At 36.9% G+C, this 20,772-nt stretch overlaps 1 long non-coding RNA gene across 1 annotated transcript; it reads right to left on the bottom strand.

Annotated features, from left to right (window-relative positions):
- Positions 1-822: 822 nt before the first annotated feature.
- On the bottom strand, positions 823-18,075 carry LOC145788676 (uncharacterized). The gene is made up of 3 exons (XR_003627807.2): positions 17,807-18,075; positions 14,185-14,260; positions 823-1,167 (listed from the first exon to the last, which is right to left on the bottom strand). It is a non-coding gene; the product is annotated as an uncharacterized LOC145788676 (long non-coding RNA).
- Between the last annotated feature and the right edge of the window lie 2,697 nt (positions 18,076-20,772).

The raw sequence follows: 20,772 nt of genomic DNA, 5'->3' as shown, positions 1-20,772 counted from the left end.
TGTTCTCACTATCACATTTGAAAGAGTAAGAAAGAAAATTATGTAAGTGAGAAATATGAATGAGATTTATTTTATTTCTTTGTATTTGAAAGAATAATATAATGTTGGAATTAAGTGAGGGAGTTCGCTTTCTTACCATTTCACACCCAACTCACAAACCAATTATGAGAAAAGAACTATCTTTCTCACCATTTCTTATCATTTCTCGCCAATCACTCCATCCAAACGGAGTGTGAATGTTTGTTGTCACGAAGCTTTCATTATGTTGACACTACTTAATTCATGAATTTGAGTAGAAATTTACAAATGGAAAGAGAAAAATATAAGTGAAATGTAAATGAAATATAATTATATTTCACACTTTTTTTTTCTCTTCAAATTACTCTCCAAATCCACAAAATAAACACAACCTTAAAGAAAATTAAAAAAAAAAAAAACCCCATTTATTGACTTTGGTTAACAATATTACTACACGAGGTTGAATTTGAATTTTAAATTTAAATAAAGTGACAAAGGTAAAAAATTGTCACTTCACAAGCCTCTGCGTAAAATTCAAACGCAATTTTAATTACTATTAAAGTTTTGAATTTGAACCCACTAAACTAAGGGGTGATGGACGTTGTCATTATGATAGGCATGAGCAACTCTGTATGATTTCACATTATTAGATTTTCTTATATAGTTTAATGTTCATTCTCACAAAATTATAGTTTAAAATTGTCGTGGCATTTATAAATTATCTCTTGCTAATTCAAAAAAAATAAAATAAAATTTGGCCATGGTGTACAATTGCAAGGGATAATTTGACAACCAAGAAGAAGGTTAGAAAAAAATAAAAATTGCATAACTTATATGTAATGATAACTACTAAATTATTTTGAACATCACAACCACCCAGAAAAAAGAAAACCAAAAAATTATGGTATTTTTACAATTAAAAAAGAAAAAGAAAAAAAAAAGCAGTGTATAGTAGCTAGAAACTTAGAACGCACATAGGAGTGTTTTGACAGTTGGTAAAATGTTGATTTTTTGACTTTTTTAACTTATTTTGTCTTTTTGTGGGTAAGTTATGTGAGAGGTGATGTGACTCAAAATTGATAAGAAGCTGCAACATATGGAGGGGGTTGACAGCAACAACAGCAGCATAGGTCTAAGAGGCACCAGAAACTGCAATTTCAAACAAAAAATTAATTATCAATATTGGAATTTTTAAAAGATAAAACAAAAAAACAAAAATATACACACACCCATATATATATATATATATATATTAAAATATACTTGTATATTAATAATATATGGTTATGTTTGTTTAAAGGATTGGATTAGGGTATTGTGGGTGTTAATTTCTGACTACACTACCAAACAGGTACTCAGCTGGAGAGCACCGGCAGAATAGATTGCACTCGAACAACCTGTCACAGAAAGATAAGACTCCAGCGGTGGTTCGTCCACTCGGGAGCACTTCGACGATCAGGTCAATACTCAATTATCTCTCAAAGAAAGCCAACAGTGCTTATTTTGCTAGCCAGAATACAAAAATCGTACCTTAGACCTACGAGAGTGCCTTACTTTTATAGTCAGCACTAACCTGATCTCTATAGAAGCCTAGCTTCTTTTGGACTCTGGCTCAATGCTCATCCTGAACTCTTCAATAGATAAAGATAAACTCTCAAAGAGCTTTATCCTTATCCAGGCTGAGGTTCTCTCCCATTCTAGGACTCTTATAGTTTACCCGTTCACTTCGGATTCTGGTATCTTCGTAGATAATCTCGGCCTAGCTGAAATCACCTCGGTACCATGACCAGGACACGTGGCACCTCGGTTGGCACTTTGGTGCCACCTTGGCTACGTGTTGTCATTTACAAAAATATGTCCCTGAGGTGATGGAACCTATATCATTTGTTTACATAGCCCGTCGGCTAAAACTTGCTCTACCCTTTATTACTAGGGTCGTCACACGTCGGCTCCATATGACCAAGACTATAGTGTGTTTTATCAATGCCCTAGAACCAAAAACCAAGTTTTTCAAGTTCTTTAGTCGAGATCGTCTCCCTAGTCGTGGTCTTTGCTTCATTAAATCAAGAACTCTAAGAGTTCTGTCTGCGCATGAGCTGTTATGCATGGCTTCTTAACCGTTTTTGCCATGTGTCTTTTCCTCATTGACTCGTACCTGACACGCGCCATCAAATCGCGTCGCTTTTGCGTGCGCCGCTTGACGGACACGTCATCCTAGGCACACTATTTGTGATTTTGCCGCCTTTTCGTGTTTAATAAAAAACACCTCGTTCTCTCTCTGTCTTTTCACCTTTGCATCTTCGTTCCCCCTCTACGTTTCAAGTTCTTCTCTCTCTAAACAAACCTAAATCCTTCATTTTCATACTTCGAAGCTTCTACAACTTGTTCTAATCATCTCCTCCAGCGGGTATTTCGTCATTTGGCTTTGACAACTCACGCCGTGTGACGCCGGCGAGTTTCACATCAGCACTATCTTCTTCGGTAAGTCACTGTTCCCATTTTTTCAGTGTTTTTGATTTATTTTGAACTTTGTTACATTTGTACACTGTTATTGTGAATCCATCCATATTCTTTGGACCTTTGTTTGTGTCTTAAATTCCATCATGCTTGTTCATGATTTTACTTCTGTCCAATCTGTTTCTGGGTATGTTTATACACATTTTGCTCACATACTTGCTATCTTGCCACCGTTCTTGGCTTTGCACACCTGCACACACTTCGTTACAATGTTCTTGATTTCCTATTTCTTTCTTGAGTCTGAATCACACTCTTTTTTCTGTTTTCCTTGGTTGCATTTTCAGATTCTTGCATTTATTTCTCTGCTTCTACATAGATTTAGGCTTGGGTTTTGGTAAAGAAATCACATTCTTAGGAAAACTGAAACAAACTCCCATTGATCTTGAAAAACCCTTACCCCAGTTTCTGTTTTGGGTTTAGCCGAGATCCCTGAAACCCACACAAACCTCTTTTTCTGAATTCTTGCACCTTGTCCCTCTAGCGAACGTCATGGGTATGTTTAGGTGGAGGGTGGATACCCCGGAAAAACTTGAGCATTTTAGGAGGGAGTTCTCCATCCCTGCCGATGTCCAACTCAAGTTGGCTGGGGAGGAGGACTCTATTATGCCCAATGACAACCTTATGCCCTTCTTAGTAGTTGCTTTCATCGAGTGCGGACTTAGGTTCCCTCTCGAAATCCTTTTTCGCCAAGTCCTTCATTATTATAAACTTAACCCAACACAACTAGCCATTAACTCCTACAGAGTCATAAACGGTATAATTGCCCTAACTAGTCGAGAAAACGCTTGGATAGCACTAGCCGACATCCAATACTGCTATACCATGTGTGACCTTAAATCAGAAAAATGTTACATCTATTACCTTAAGCTAAGGTTGATTGAGTACAAACTTATTGCCGACCTCCCAGACTCCAACAAAGGTGCTGGAGATGATTATGTCATCGTCTCGGGTAACTGGGAGTTCTCACCGGATGATGATCTCCACCTCTACCCCTTGAGCCGATTAGTCTTTAAAGAGGGCAATGGTAAGAACCAAGCGTCACTTTATTTGCTTTCAAATCTTTATTACATTAATCCTTTTATATGTTCTAATGTCTGTTTTTTACTTTGCAGCTCTTCCTCAGCCTCCAAAGGACTTCTGCAAAACCTTTTATCCCAGCAAAGACTTCAAGAAGTTGCTGGGCTTACCTGTCAATCAGCGCAAGGCTCCTTTGCTGCTCAACTACATCCCAACTTATAAATCCACCTTGCCCGACGTCCCTAAGAAGAGCAGGTCTCCATTTTCTACGACAACTCCCCCAACTACTTCATCGCCAAGGCCTGATCAGGGATCAACCTCTGGTCCTGTGGAGCAACCATCAGCATCTGTCCCACAACTAATCCCTATAGCCCAGTGGTAATGCCGACGTCAAGCTCCACTCCTCGCCCCTGCAGGTAGAACACGTAGCCGAAAATGACAAAGTGCTGAGGCGTCGGCTTACGATCCAACTAATCCACCCACCGCTCTGCCAGCAATCCACTTCGGCACAAGGGTCACAGTCGCCGCAACTGTCGACGAGATGGGACGCAACAAGGTTGTCGTCAAAGACCTTCTAGTCGACATCCCTGGTGTTGTCTCAGTCCAATATTCACCATCGCAATCTCAACCAAGGGCCAAGCCAAAAAGAGTGAAAAAGGCCAAAACCAAGGCAACAGTGACTTAAATCGACATTGAGGACACTTTGCCTATATCCAAGCTGGCCAAGGTTAAGAAAAGCTCCTCCGTCCCCGAGAAGAGGCCTGCCGAGGCTGACCCTTCCGAAAAGGTTCAGTTAAAGAAGCCGAGATCTGAATCTGCAACCACCTCGGGTCCACAAAGACTTGATGACCCCTGGGCCTCATCAATCATAATTGAGGACAAGCTAGTTAGAGCCAGTGATAGCACTACTGAGATTGAGGTCAGTGTTACCCTCTTTACTGCATTGCTTCTCCCCAATGACCTCAATCGTATGGCCGAGGTTAGCGAATATGAAAATTTCGCTTTGATGGTGTAGCACTCTGTACTGGTAAACTCCTAACACTTGGTACTCTCCATTCTCTATTTTTATACTGAAAGAGTTTACTAACTTTGTTCTTTCCATTTTTTCCAAGTGATTCAGCACGTCCACTCCTTTGCAATGCAGGCAGAAGACATGATGAAGGAGCTGGTACATAAGGCCAACGAGGCTGCTGGCTTGCTTAAGTTCTTAAACAAAGCCGAGGCCAAAATGAAAGTCTTGATAGATCAGGCCAAGGCAGCTAAACAAGCCCGAGATTAAGCCGAGGAAAAGGCTGTTGCTGAGGTCCTCAAAGCTGAAATAAAAGAGGCCGAAGCAAAAACTACTGAAGCCCAAGTAGAGCTCCGAAGTGCCTTGGCCACAAAAGACGTCGAAATCAAAGCAACGGACGAGAAGGCCTATACCGAGGGGGCAGCCGACGTCCGCGAGGAGTATAAGAAACAAGTCAGACAGGCATGCAACAAGGGTTACTCCCTTGGTTGGATGCCTGCTCTGAAGGAGTTGCCTGTCCCCGAGGATTTTCCTCTTCGTGATGAAGGCCGACTTTCGGTGCCATTTCCTCCTACTTCAAGCCAACCTGAGGCTAAGGCTGGAGAGGAAGAAGAAGAAGAAGATAAAGACGATGAGGCCAAAATAGTAGCCGATGCTGAGGGTTCTGCTGGGGCCAAGTCCCCAACTCTAAATGAGCAAGTCCTGGACTTGACTCAGGATGAGGAGAACGAGGTCTCAAAAAGTGCCTTCCCCAAGAAGGCTTCGTCCAAGGTGCCTGTTGCTGGGAAGAGCATCGATCAAACAATCGAAGAAATTGATGCTGAGATCCAGGCTGAGAAAACCGCTGAGAAGACTTCCCAGTTGTCTTCTGAGGCCGACATACATCCAACTGTTGATGTCGAGTAGTCTATTTTGATGCTTTTCCTTTTTTCTGTACCTTGTACTTTTTTCTTTCTAACAATGTTAGCTTCTGTTTGGCTGATGTGCCCTTTTTGTATGTGAACAAGTAATCCTTTTGCAGGCCGAAGTGCCTTTTTCTTTTGAATGCAAGTATAATTTCTTCTTTCAGGTGTTTGTATGTTTGTATGCTTTACTCCTTCCATACTTAGAATATTTTGTATGTCTTCAATTTATTCCTTTAGCTGTATAGCCTCCTCGGAGTAAAATACCTCGGACATAACTTGCAATTTGTTTATCTCGGTCTTGACTTCACACTTGAAAACATTATAAAAATATTTTCACAAGTGTTGTTTTAAACTTACCACTTCAACAAGTACATTTCATCTCGGCAAGTACATTTAAACTTGCCACTTCAACTTCAATTTGTAAATTTTTCTGAAAATTTCAACAAGTGTTAAGCCAACTCTAACTCATAAATTTTTCTATAAAATTTCAACAAGTCCCTAAGCATTTTAAACTTTTACTCATCATTCTCCAGCTCTCTGCCCCCTAATGTGAACTTAAGTTTCACTTAGGTTCTCGTTAAGTATGTGGCTACGATCTTGTTGCCGAAGTTAGATTCAAACAGAGACTAGCCAAGGTTCTCAACCTTGGTTCCTCTGTTAATCTTACTCAAATGCACTTAGTTCCAATCTGGGTTTGATTTTGCCGATATGGCAAATCTAGGTTAATCCAACTTAGCTCAACTCTGTTATATTCAAGTATAATTTCAACTCTGCCATATAATAAGTCTAAGTTATTCGTCATGTTTCATTTAGAAACATCGCCAACTTAGTTTAACTCTATTATATGAAAGTATAATTCAACTCTGCTATATAATAAGTCTAAGTTATTCGTCATGTTTCACTTAGAAACATCGCCAACTTAGTTCAACTCTATTATATACAAGTATAATTCAACTCTACCATACAATAAGTCTAAGTTATTCATCATGTTTCACTTAGAAATATCGCCAAGTTAGTTCAACTCTATTATATATAAGTAACTCTGCCACATAATAAGTCTAAGTTATTTGTCATGTTTCACTTGGAAACATCGCCAACTTAGTTCAACTCTATTATATGCAAATATGATTCAACTCTGTCATATAATAAGTCTAAGTTATTCGTCATGTTTCACTTAGAAACATCGCCAAGGGACTGGTCAGTCGTATTACACAAAGTTTGAAATTAAAAATCGAGCAAAAATTTTATTATTACTTCGGCTAATAACAAAAAACTTTAATTTAAAAAACTAAAAATCTAATGATAAAAAAACTTCAAGTTGCAAGTATTCCAGGGTCTTGGCAACTCTTTGCCTTCGCTGTCTTCAAGCTGGTATGCCCCATTGCCTGCGACCGAGATGATTCTATATGGTCCCTCCTAATTTGGGCCAAGCTTGCCCTTTCGGGGATCCTTCTTGTTGCCGAAGACCTTTCTTAGGACGAGGTCCCCAACTTGAAACTCTTTTGGGTTGACCTTCTTATTGTAAGCCCTAGCAAGTTGCTATTGGTATGCCCCTAGCCGAATTGTTGTTCTCTCCCTTCTTTCTTTCAGTAGGTCCAAATCTTATGCCAGGAATGCCTTGTTAGTCCCATTCTCTACTCCATGGGTTCTGATCCCAAGGATGCCGACTTCGAGTGGGATAACTGCTTCTGTACCATAAGTCATAGCAAATGGGGATTTCCTAATTGATCTTCTCGACGTAGTTCGATATGCCCAAAGTACATTTGGTAACTCTTCCACCCACTTTTCCTTTGTTGCTTCCAGCCTCTTCGTAATCCCATCCAAGATAGTTTTGTTGGATGCTTCTACTTGACCATTGCTTTGAGGGAAGCTTGGAGTGGAGTAATAATTCTTGATTTTGTAGTTTGTACATAAGCTCTTGATTAGCTTACTGTCAAACTGTGTACCATTATCTGCTATTATTGCCCTTAGGATCCCAAACCTGGTGATGATGTTCTTTACATCAATGTCCCGAATCTTTGCAAGGGGTTCAGCTTCTACCCACTTGGTGAAGTAATCTGTTGCTACCAGTAGGAACTTCCTTTGTCCAATCGCTTGAGGTAGTTGTCCAACAAGATCCATGCCCCACTGGGCAAATGGCCAAGGGCTGGATACTGGGTTTAAATCTACTACTGGTTGATGTATCAAAGGTGCAAACCTCTGACACTTTTCACACTTTCTAACATAAGCTTCAGCATCTTTCTACATATAGGGCCACTAGTACCCTTGAGTAATGGCCTTATGAGCAAGTGATCTGCCCCCTACGTGGCTTCCGTATACCCCTTCTTATATTTCATACAGGAAGTCTTCAACTTGTGAAGGATGCACACATCTCAAAAGGGGACTAGTAAAAGACCTTTTGTAGAGATGTCCTTCTGCTATCAAATTGAACCTTGCTGACTTCAGTCTGGTTTTGTATGCTTCTTTGTGATCATCTGGCAACTTCCCATCTCTAAGAAACACTACTATCGCATCTATCCAACTTGATCTCATCTCCACACACATTGCTTCATACTATGTGTTCAGTGGTTCTATACTTGCGCCTGACAAATAATCAACCATTATTGTCCTTGTCTTTCTTGGTTTCATTGCACTGGCTGGGTTTGCTAAGGCATCAGCATTGCTGTTGTCATCTCGGCTAACTTGTTGCAGTCGGCAATCCTGGAATAAGGCTACCAGTCTGACAACCTCCTTTACATAGGCTATCATTATTTCATCTTAGGCTGTGTATTCGTTTGTTGCCTGGTTGACGATAAGTTGGGAGTCACAGAAGACCACCACCTCGTCGGCTTCCATTGCTGTTGCCAACTTCAATCCTGCAATCAGTGCTTCATATTCTGCTTCGTTGTTTGAGGTTTTAAACCCCAAATGAATAGATTGTTCCAGCATCCGCCCATCTGGCGATACTAGCTCTACTCTTGCCCCCGCTCCCTGACGATTTGAACTCCCATTAACAAACAGGCGGAAGGAGTCGCCGATATAAATATCGTAGGGCCTGAGTTTCTCTTCTTTCTCCTGTTCTGCTATCCCCAGCTGGGTTTCTTCCTGTTCACCTGGACATCCTAAACCGCGACTCAACGGAGCCCGATATGGAATGGTGCCAGGTGTGAACTCGGCTACAAAGTCGGCCAAAACTTGGCCTTTGATTGCTATTATGGGTCTGAATTTTAGGTCATATTGGCCCAACACCACTGCCCATCTGGCTATCCAGCCTGTCAGATCTCCTTGCTGCAACATGGACTTTAAAGGACGCTCAATTAATATCACAATCTTGTGGGCTTGGAAGTAATGATTCAGTTTCTTGTAAGCCATTACAAAGGCCAGTGTCAGTATCTCTAAGGGTAAGTATCTGGTTTCTGCATCTGCTAGGGTTTTACTAACATAGTAAACTACCATTTGTTCTCCATTTTTATCTTTAATTACCACTGTACTCACTGCATGCTCTAAAACTGCCAAGCATAAGAACAGCTCCTGTCCAGGTACTGGATTTGAGAGAACTGGAGCTGTGGTCAAGTATTTTTTTCAAGTCGGCCAAGGCGACTTCGCACTCTTCTGCCCACAAGAAGTCTGTGGCTTTCTGCACTAAACTAAAAAAAGGTTTGCATTTGTTAGAACTTCTGCTTATGAACCTATTCAGGGGTGCAGCCCTTCCAGTTAACACCTGCACTTGTTTTACCGATGTTGGGCTCTTCAAGTCCAAGATGGCCTTGATCTGATCTGCGCTCGCCTCAATAACCCTTCTGGTAATCAAGTATCCCAAGAAATTTCTTGACCCAACTCCAAATGCGCACTTTGATGCATTGAATCGGAGCCGAAATATCCTTAGGATATCAAAAACTGCTTTCAGATTGGCTAGATGATCCTCAAGTTCTTTGGTCTTTACGACCATGTCATTAATGTATACCTCCACTGTTTTGCCTATTAGATGTCAGAACATCTTAGTCACCAATCTCTCGTAAGTAGCTCCTGTATTTTTCAACTCAAAAGCCATCACTCTGTAGCAATACAACCCTTTTGGGGTGATAAATGAAGTCTTCTCCTCATCGGGAGGATACATGGCTATCTGATGGTATCCCCTATAGGCTTCCAGAAAGCTCATCCTTCTATGCCCTGAAGTGGCATCCACCAATTGGTCAATCTTGGGGAGTGGAAAACTATCTTTGGGACAAGCCTCATTCAGGCTGGTGAAGTCTACGCAGACCTTCCACTTTTCATTCTTCTTCTTCACAACAACTGTGTTTGATAACCATGTTGGGTAGTTTACCTCTCGAATGGCTCTGGCCTCCAGCAATTTATCCACATCCTCTTCTACTGCCTCAACATGCATCAAGGTCGGCCTTCCAGTCCGTTGAATGACAGGCTTAGCTGACCTGTCAACATTCAGTCTATGGCAAGTAACCTCGGGATTAATGCTAGGCATCTCGTATGGTGTCTAGGCAAACACCTCAATGTTTTCTCGTAGGAACGCTTCTAACTTCTTTTCCTCTTCCTCGGCCAAGCTTGAGCCGAGAAAGAAGAAGCGCTCTTCATCTCCTTGTTGCATCAGGATCTTTTTTAGGGCTTCCTCACTTTTGTTGGCTGGTTCTTTGCCGACGTCGTCCAGGACCTCTGTGTCCTCGTCCTCAATTTCTGCTAATTCTGCTTCTCGTATGTTGTAGGCGGATTTCATGGTTGTCATGGAGCAATTCTTTGCCTGCACCTGATCCCCTCTAACCTCCTTAATTCCATGCTCTGTTGGGAACCGCAACAGCAGGTGTAGTGTTGATGGGACAGCACCCATTGAATGCAGCCATGGCCTTCCCAGGATAACATTGTAAGGCGAGGGGGTGTCAATTATTGTGAACTCTGTGTTTACCTTCTTGGTGCCAACCTGCACCTCTAAACTTATTGCTCTCAGGAGCCACGTCAGCATTTTGTTGAACCCAACTATTGGACCATTGGACTGCTCCAAGTCATCTTGGTGAAGGCCAAGCTCCTTGAAACATCTGACATACATGATGTCACAAGAGCTGCCCTGGTCGATTAGAATGCACTTTACCTAGCACTCCCCAATCTTGAGGATACTATCAAGGCATCGTTGTGTGGATGTTGCACTATCTCTAGGTTGTCTTCAGTAAAAGACACCATTGGTCCCTGGCACTCGTCTGCCCTACGTATCTTTTGCCGAACCTGATACACATGTTGTAATTGTTTCACCTTCTGAGTTTCCCCACGTATCTCATTTTCATTGACCTTCGAGTGAATCACATTGATCACTTGAGGTCCATCTGTTTGCGGTTATAGTGCTGGTGGAGGTGGTGCTGCTGGTGCCTGAGGCAGTCTCGCTTGTTCTTCTATTGTCCTGGCGTCATCTACTAGGTCCCTTAAATGACCTTGTCTTACCAGGTCTTCCAGATGTGCCTTTAGGGCTATGCACCCTTGAGTCAGATGCCCATCCTCATTATGGTAGGCATAGTGCTTCCCCAGACTTCTTCCCATAAATTCACCAGGAATCTTCTCTGGTGCTCTATAATAGGGCTGATTCTAGATTCTTTCCAAGACTTTGTAAACCGGAATTCAGAATACAGTAGTGACTATCTGTGCAGCCCTCAGTCCTGTCTCTTGCTTATTGTATCCAGTATTACCTCGGCCTTGCTTCGGCGAGCCGTTTCTCTTCTCTTGTTTCGACGTCTTTGTCCTTGGCGTGTCTTTCTCGGCTCTTGCATACTTCTCGATCCTGGCCATGAGTTCCTCCATACTTTTTGGTAGTGTCTTTGCCTGTGATTTTCAAAGCAAACAGTCATCGCTCATACCATTCTTAAAGGATACAACCACCACCTCTTGGTTGCACCCTGGTATTCGGTTAAATACCTCATAATATCTCTTGGTATAAGCCTTAAGGCTTTCATCCTCTCCAATTCTCAAGGCCATCAGGGAGTCCACCCTCAACGGCTGTAGTTTGTTTGTTACAAACTGGCCACGAACATCTCGGCCAGGCCTTCCCAGCTTTTCACAATTCCTTTCGGCAACTTGTGAAACTAGTCTGATGCGATTTTCCCAAAGGATGAGGGGAACACCTTGCAGAGCAATGGCTCCTTCCCGGTGTACAGTGCCATTGAGTTCAGGTACAAGCCGACGTAAAAGTTGGGGTAAGACTTACCATCGTATATCTAGAATCTCGGCATGTGGAACCTTTTTGAGGCCTTAAATTTGTCCAATTCTACCGAAAACAACATTCTCGGCTTGACCGGAGAGGTTACCTTGGCATCCTGTCGCTTCCTCTGGAGGTAATTCCTCAAGTCTTCCTTGGTTTGACCAGGAGCTCGGCTATCAACGAATTTCAGCCATTTTGGTGCGCTACTCCTGGTGTCATTATGAGTCCTCTTGGACCTCCCTCCATTAGTCGTGTTGAAACAAAGCTCCTTCCATTGAACATATTGATGTTCTTTGGTGTAGGCTTCTTTGGTACGATGTGTCTTCTGAGATTCTTCTTTCATCAACTCTCCCCGCCCGACTTCCCACGACGGCCGATGAGACTGTTCCTTTGTCTTGTCATGTTGAGGGATTGCAGGGACTGTTTTCTGCCCCCCTTTCTGGGCATCATTTTTGGCCGCCGGAATCGGCGTATCTTGTAACGGAAATGATGGCTGCATGACGTTATTCTGGATCATGAAATTGACGACCAATTGTTGGTCTGCCAATTTGTTCGCCATTCCCTTCATCTCATCGTCCCTTCGCAGGCATCTTTTTTTCCATACCTAGAGGTCGTTCTTGTTATAATACTCGTCTCGGTCTGCCTTCTTTGGTACGTCTCCCTCCTGGCTGACGTCTTTCTCTCCAAGATTCTTATCCCGAGATTCTTTGTTGTAGTTATCCTCCTCTACGTTAGGGTCAATTTGTTTACCACTTCCAGTAGGGATGTCGTCGCCAATCTTTTCTTTCTGTCCGTCGTTGGCCATTTATTCTCCCTTCTTTCCCACAGACGGCGCCAAATTGTGGGTGTTGATTTTTGACCACACTGCCAAACAGGTACTCAGTTGGAGAGCACCGACATAATAGATTGTGCCCGAACAACCTATCATAGAAAGATAAGACTCTGGCGGTGGTTCGTCCACCCGGGGGCACTCCAATGATCAAGTCAATACTCAATTATCTCAAAGATAGCCAATAGTGCTTACCTCGCTAGCCAGAATACAAAAAGCGTACCTTAGACCCACAAGGGTGCCTTACTTTTATAGCCAGCACTAACCTGATCTCTATAGAAGCCTAGCTTCTCTTGGACTCTGGCTCAATGCTTATCCTGAACTCTCCAATAGATAAAGAAAAACTCCAAAAGAGCTTTATCCTTATCCAGGCTAAGGTCCTCCCCCATTCTAGGACTCTTATAGCTTATCCGTTCACCTTGAATTTCGGTATCTTCGCAGATAACTTTGGCCTAGCCGAGATTACCTCGGCACCATGACCAGGACACGTGGCACCTTAGCTGGCACTTTGGTGCCACCTTGGCCACGTGTTGTTATTCACAAAAATATGCCCCCACAGATATAAAGGATAACTAATTCAGTGGATTTCACATATGTTTTTTCAGTAATCATGAGATTATTGGATGAAATTATATATACCATGCATTATTGAGCTAGAGTAGAATAAAATTTAAAGAATTAGTTTTGACCTTCTTTTTTTTTTTTTTTTTTTTTTTTTTTTCCTTTGGAGAGAGAATTAGTTTTGACCATTATTAGATGGTAGAGGAGAAGAAATCATTTAGAGTGAACATAATTTAAATAAAGGTACCGAGATATGTATGAGTATTAGTAATATAATCATATATCGGTCAATATATATCGATGAATAATAGTATCAAAAATCTAAAACTCTCATACATAATAGGTAATATGATATATAAAAGACCAATATTTAAAACCTTAAAAGTTTGATTTAATACTATCTGTTTAGAAAATTAACGGTCTAAGACTGTATCCGGCCAAACAAATTGAGAGATTAAGAGACAAAATATGAACAAGATACCCCACATGTCTCCTAGTTCAATTACCTCCTCTATGGGTATGACACTACATTGAGTTTCTCTCTTTGTGATTTTCAGCGTCCCTGCGACAATTTTTCAGCAACTTTCTAACAAGAAATAAAAACACATTCAAAGTGTAAATTTGGATTTTTTATACTTAGGAAGAGGTGTTTGAGAGTTTCTTCCCCGATTTCTAACATAGATTTTTGAATTTTTAATACTTATAATGGTCTCTCGTCTTTCAATTCTCCTCCATAACAACTGTTATGGGTGTTCTTCTTCAACTTTGGTTTCTGGCAATGAGCAATGTACAAGAAGGTAGTGGCAGATTTAGGTAGCGGTGACAAGGATGACGACAACAATGGCGACGATAGGGTTAAACTTTATTTAAATGTATATCTTGTTCTTTCAAATCACATTTATGAGAAGATTGATGATTTCTCATATTGTAGCTTCTTCTTCTTTTTTTTTTTTTTTGTGTGGAATTTGTTGTTTGTTGTTATAGTTTCAGCAAGGTTTCTTGTTTGATTTTTTATATTTTTTTTATAATTATTCTGTATGATATTAACTATTATTTTAATATAAAAGATTTTGTATAACATTATATATGGTGTACAACGCACATTCAAAAATTTTCCTCCATATATCATGTAATAAAGAGAAGAAAATAGATATACCAATCAGGTTGGCTCCGTGGTGGTGGTGGAGCAGTATGCTGAGGTGGTGCCATCACTGGGGGGCCCTGATAATAACCTTATTTCACAAAAAATAATAATAAATAAATAAATCAATTATTAGAAATATGAGAAAGCCTATCGTGTCCATTCTTTAAAAATATGTATCATATGTATCTCATCATAAGTTGGTGTTAAATTGGTGTAATTTTATTATAAATTTTTATAATATCAATTATAAAATATATAATTTTGTCACAAATTAATATAACAAAATATTTAAAATTTTGTGACTAGCATAACTTCATCATGAATTTTCATAATATCAATCACAAAATGTACAACCTTGTCATAAATTAATGTAACAAATTGTCAAAAATTTTGCAATTGATGTTATAAAAATTTATAACCTGGTTACGACATTTTTTGTTATGTCAATTTGTGGAGATATGCATTTTGTGATTGATATGATGAAATTTTATGGGTGTCTAAAATTTTGTGATTATATTATAAAAATTTATAATTTAGTTAGGACATTTTTTGTTATCTCAATTATCAAATCATCAACTCGGCGGGAAGGGGGGGGGGGGGGGGGGGGGTTGTTGCTGGGTTGTGCATGCATCTTTTTCGATATTATGGGAACAAGGAGTCAATTAAGTACTATAATTAAAAAAATCAGCGGACAACAATATCTAAAATTTATTTTCACTCACAAATACAATAATAATGATAATGGTAATGTTATAGGTAAGGTAGGATCTTTGCACAAATATCGTAAGTCATACTTAAAAAAAAAATTATAACCAAATGTCACATAAGTTATAATAAAAAAAAATTTAAATTATAATCAAAATAATAACATAATATCATAATATGTCATAATTAATGGTACAAAATTCATAATAACTAAAGGTGCATATAATGGAGTGTTATCATAGAATTTCATTAATAATAATGAAGAAGAATATCTTTTTATTAGAAGAAAGTACACTAAATTTCAATCACATCACAATGAAACAAAACAAAAGAAGAATATATCATTATTATACAGAAAATATTTGGTTAGCTTTTTTAAAAACTATTTTTAGATGAATTTCTATTTATTTTTAATAAATTTGTTTCATATTTCAGTTAATTTTTTTTCGTATTTTTAGATATAAATAATTAAGTTGCATCTAAAAAGTAAAAAAAAAAACAAATTGACTTAAATATTACAAAAGAATACTATATAAAAAAAAAAAATTCAAACACAAATATGTGTGCATTTTTGTTTAGATTTTCATTTGTTTTAGTGAATTTTTTTTTAAACTTTTATATGCATCTAATCTTGAAATATCTAAATATTAAAAAATAAATAAAAACTAAAATGTGAAAAAAAAACTCAGTACAGACAAATCAAAACCCATCTAAAAATTATTTCTCAAAATTGAAACCAAAACCCGTCCAGTGAGGTGTGCAAATGAAGAAGAATAGTAGCCACTTATAAAATAAAATAATAAAATAAAAGTTAAAAGGATAAAAGAAAATATTTTATTATTCAAACCCAAAGGTATAATATCCACTTACTTTTGATCATCCAAGAATTATCACAAAAGAAAGAGATCTTACAACGTTGAGAAAGAATAAAATGACATAAATTCATATTTTTTATGTTATAATTATTTAAAAAAATTTATAATCAAACACTACATATTAGAATATTTTCAATGGTGAATCAAATATTTCACTAAATTTGAGTAAAAATTTAGCGAATTTCTCTATTTGATATCCAGCATTCCAACGGTATATTTTTGACTATCAGCAAAATTTCGGTTGACTGGGAAGACGACTGGCCGGTCGACCAGCAAGGCAATCTTAAAAAAAAAAATCCAATACAAATCTTGAATAGAGGAGGAGTTGAAATGAGAGAGAAAGAGAAAAGTTGAGAACAAAAAAAGATGTGAAATGAGAGAGAAAGAGAAAAGCTGAGGCGGTTGTGAGATTGACCCAGTAGCCGCCATCCTCCATAATAGTCAAATAATTCAACTCCAAAATATCTAAACTGTATACACCAATCACAAAATAATAACAATAATAATAATAATAATAATAATAATAATAATAATAATAATAATAATAACAACAATCTAGCAATCAAAATCGAATCGAATTAGACAAATTTTAAACTTTCGGAAGACGAATTTTCGAGAAATGGAAGGTTTAGGATATGTGAGGGATGAAACACACTAAATGGATCGTAAACTGCAAGAAAGGATTAGATCAATTGAGTAATGGGAGATTGGAAGATGAGCATCGAATCTTTTATCTACGTGAATCTCAACATCTTGAGTGAGAGAGAGGTATGATAGAAGAGAGAGAAGCAGAGAAGCGCAGATATGAATGGTTGGGTTGTGTTGAGTGAGAGAGGGATTAGATCGTCTTCCTTTGTTCTTCTTCATCTTCATCTCCTTCCGTTAGATCTGGTATCATTTTTGTGGGAATTATTGAAGTAACCGGATGACCGGGGGGACAACCGGTCGGACGTCCGGCCGGTCATCCGGTGTGTCAACTCACAACGGTCCTGCACAGTAAATTAGTGAAAGGTACTCAGATCTTCAGTTTGGTGAAACATTTGAAAACGTACCCAGATTTTTAGTTTGATGAAACCTTTACTATTTTCTTAATTTGATATGGTTTTGATTAAACCATTGGAGCACAAAAAGTCTCTCTTTTTTACCAAATTTGAATTTGGTGATACATTTGATAAACCATTGGAGATAGTCTAACATAACTAAAATTCTCATGAGTCATAATTAAAATAATATTATAACTAAATAAAAAAATTAATCATAACTAAAAAAAGAAAATGATATAATCAAAAATGCAAATAGTATATCCGGTTTAAGGGGTGTGTATAATAAAATTTTCATAAAAACTTTAGGATAACAAGGGTAAATTACAAATGCATCCTTCAGGTTTTCTTAAAGTACAAATTACTCTTTATAGTTTAGAAAATTACAAATATCCTTTGTTATAATTTTTTATTTAACATAATTAACTAAAAAAATAAAATTTATAATTGTTTTCTTATATAATAATAAAATTATCTAAATTATTAATTGAAACATATTTCTAATATCATTAGAAACAATTAATTGATTTGATAATTTATTAATAAAAAAAGATAATTTATTATGAAATCAAAAATATCAAAAGAGTGAAAAAAAATGAGTAATGATTCATTCCTCTTTTCTCCCCACCCCCTTTGACCCCCTCTCTCTCATTGGTTACCTTTTTTTTTTTTTTTTTTTCTGCTCCTCCAATCACCCCCTGCCACGTGGCAGGGGTGAGGGGGTGACCCCCAAAAGGGTCCAAGCATTATTCAAAAAAAATACAATGGCTGATTTGTAAGGGTGGGCGTGTAATTTACCCGGGTAACAAACAAACAAATAGGGATGATGATGGGTAATCGTGGAAGTCAACCAGATCTTCACATTAGTCGAGCACAATAAGCCCAAGTAATTCCCAACAAACTCATGAAAAAAATAATTTTCCAACAAAACAATCAACTCTGAAATCAGCTTGATTGATTGATTAGTCACAGATAAGAGAGAGAGAGAAGAGAAGAGAAGAGAAGAGGAGGTACCTTGAGCAGGATTAGGAGAAGTATACTTGGGATTGGGATCATTCATCTCTGCAACACAAATCCAAAACAACAAAAGCAAAAACAAGAAAGAAGAAGAAAGATCAGGTATTCAGAGAGAGAGAGAGAGAGAGAAGTGACTAGTTGCAAAGATTTTGGGAATTGATAAAGCAAAAATGATGGGTAGCTCCAGCTTTAATGATTGGATGAAACAATAGATTGGAGGATGAGAGGCTATTGTGCCCTCATTTCGCATGGGTTAACAGGTTAAAATAATTATAAAAAAATAAAAAGTTATCATATTATAATCATAATTATTTTATTTATTTTTATAAAAGTCAAGAAAATTAAAATGTTAAATTCAGACAAAACTTTTTAACCTAAGTTAAAACTAAAAAAATCAACCTATTTCCCTTACAAAATCTATATATGGGAATGATATGCACCCATAGGTGCATAACATATTCAATTTATCATGAATTGATGTAATTTTATCATAAAATTTCATAATATTAATAAAAAAAAATGCATAATCTCATTATAAATTAACATAATAAAATGTCAAAAAATTTGTTTTTGATTTTACAAAATTTTGAGACTTGGTTATTACATTTTTTCTTATACCAATTTATAACGAGATTACTCATTTTATAATTAATATTATGAAATTTTATAATAAAATTATGTTAATTTATAATAGTGTGCATATAGTATGTATCTGGAGTTTAATACACAGAAGAAAGTAGGAAAGAAATACAGATAGATGGAACTCTCTATAATAAATAAAGGTTATCTCAAAGGAGTGTTTGTTTGGTAGGATTAGGGTATGAGATTGAACTTTATGTTTAATAAAATGGATAGTCCAATGCTTAGTTAGAAAAGTGAAAACTGGACTAATAGTCTGATCGGACTAATAATCTGCCAAATGTGAGATAACTCAATCCCATGCGGGTGTGGGGGACAAAAATAGGTAGACTGAGCCAATCTCTGGGTTAACTAGATAAATAATGAAATTAACCCTCAAATATATATATATATATATATATATAATTTATTTATATCATTTTTTTAATCTTTTTTTAAATATGTTGAATTTTTTTAAACAGGTGTAATTAATCACATGATATAAGTCTTCTTCTACTTCTTTTCTTTCTCTTTTTGGTATTAGCAAAATCATAAATGAAAACATACTTCTAATGTCTTATTTAAATAAAATTAAAATGGTCTTTGCAAAATAAAATAAAATACATTTCAAATAAAATTAAAATAAAATATACTTCAAATTTAGTATTGCTATTGTAAATAATTTATAATTTTTAAATCAAACATGAGATTTATTAAAATAGTCATTTACAGACATTTAATCTCATAAAAAAATAAGCATGGGATATATATCATTTTTAGTCAAACAATCCTAAGACTATATATCCCAAAGCTATCAATCTATTATATTACAATCCCTACTTATCCAATCTATCTAAACAAACATGGCCAAAGTCCACAATCTCAATAAAATTGATAGTGAGATTTATGTGGTTTGAAAATTTATTAAATTACACTATAGTAGTGTCAGTGAAAATTAATTATATATTAATAAAAAAGTGATAATTATTTTCCCTCACATTTAGGGCTGATTTGGGAACTCTTAAAAAATTTGAAAAGTCAAAAAGTTATCAAAAAAGTTAAAAAGTTATTACTATTCATAAAAAAAATATTAAAAAAATATTTTTCACATATTAATACAAATAAAAAAAATACAATTAACAAGGTACTGACGTGATGGGCCCGTCAGTGACCGGAAAAAAAAAATAGGGAGTAAAATATTCATTAAATTGGATGGTAGAGCTGGGCCCGTGGGAGCCCACCATGGGTCTTGTTTTGATAATCTGAACCGTTGAATATGTAGAACTTGTCTAGTATTATATGCCTGTAAAAAATTACGTCTATCGGATATTGCTAAATATATGATCAAATCAGCTTTGTATAAAAATGGATGGTGTTATAGTTAATAGTTAACAAAAAAAACTAACACGATCAGATAACTATTGATATTCAATCAACGCGATTTTTTACAAGCATATAGTATTCAATGAGTTCTACACATTGTACGGTTCCGATTAGTAAAACGGGACCAGTGGTGAGTCTCCATGGACCGAATAGAACCGACCAATTTATACCCGAAAAGTAGAGAATCAATCTATTCCAAAGTCCTTTCCGGCGTTGCCTTTAGGCTGCCAGCCGTACCGCCTATTCATCACTTTATTCTGTATACACTTATTTATATAATTTTTTAATATACATTTTTTTTATAAAAAATCAAAAAATTAACCCAAACATCTATATTTTTTCCTTAACTTTTTAGTTCAAAAAGACAAAAAATATACTTATTTAGGACACTCCAAACAACCTCTTACTGTCGGATTGTTTTCCCTCAAATATATACTAACCTAAATTATTATTTTTAAATTTATCTAAAATAAAATGGATGGTTATAATCAACAAATAAAAATCCAACCTCTACCGCATCAATATAAGTAAATTTAAAAATAATATTTTATGCATATTTTATGACAACATGATGAGCTACTCGCTTCACTCTAAAAACTGATCCAATCGTAAAAATTTTAAAATAAAATTTAAGATTATGTTACCGCATTATTGTTTTCCCTCAAATATATACTAACCTAAATAATTATTTTTAGATTTATCTAAAATAAAATGGATGGTTATAATCAACAAATAAAAATCCAACCTCTACCGCATCAATATAAGTAAATTTAAAAATAATATTTTATGCATATTTTATGACAACATGATGAGCTACTGGCTTCACTCTAAAAACTGATCCAATCGTAAAAATTTTAAAATAAAATTTAAGATTATGTTACCGCATTAAGTAAATTTAAACATAATATTTTATGTATATTCTTTGACAACATGATAAGCTACTGACCTCACTCTAAAAAATG

This window comes from Camellia sinensis, chromosome 2 (genome assembly GCF_055761805.1).
Source record: "Camellia sinensis isolate YWXY chromosome 2, ASM5576180v1, whole genome shotgun sequence".
In the NCBI taxonomy this organism is placed as follows: domain Eukaryota; kingdom Viridiplantae; phylum Streptophyta; class Magnoliopsida; order Ericales; family Theaceae; genus Camellia; species Camellia sinensis.
The sequence above is the reverse complement of the archived record's forward strand: the minus strand, read 5'-3'. Positions and strand labels throughout refer to the sequence as shown.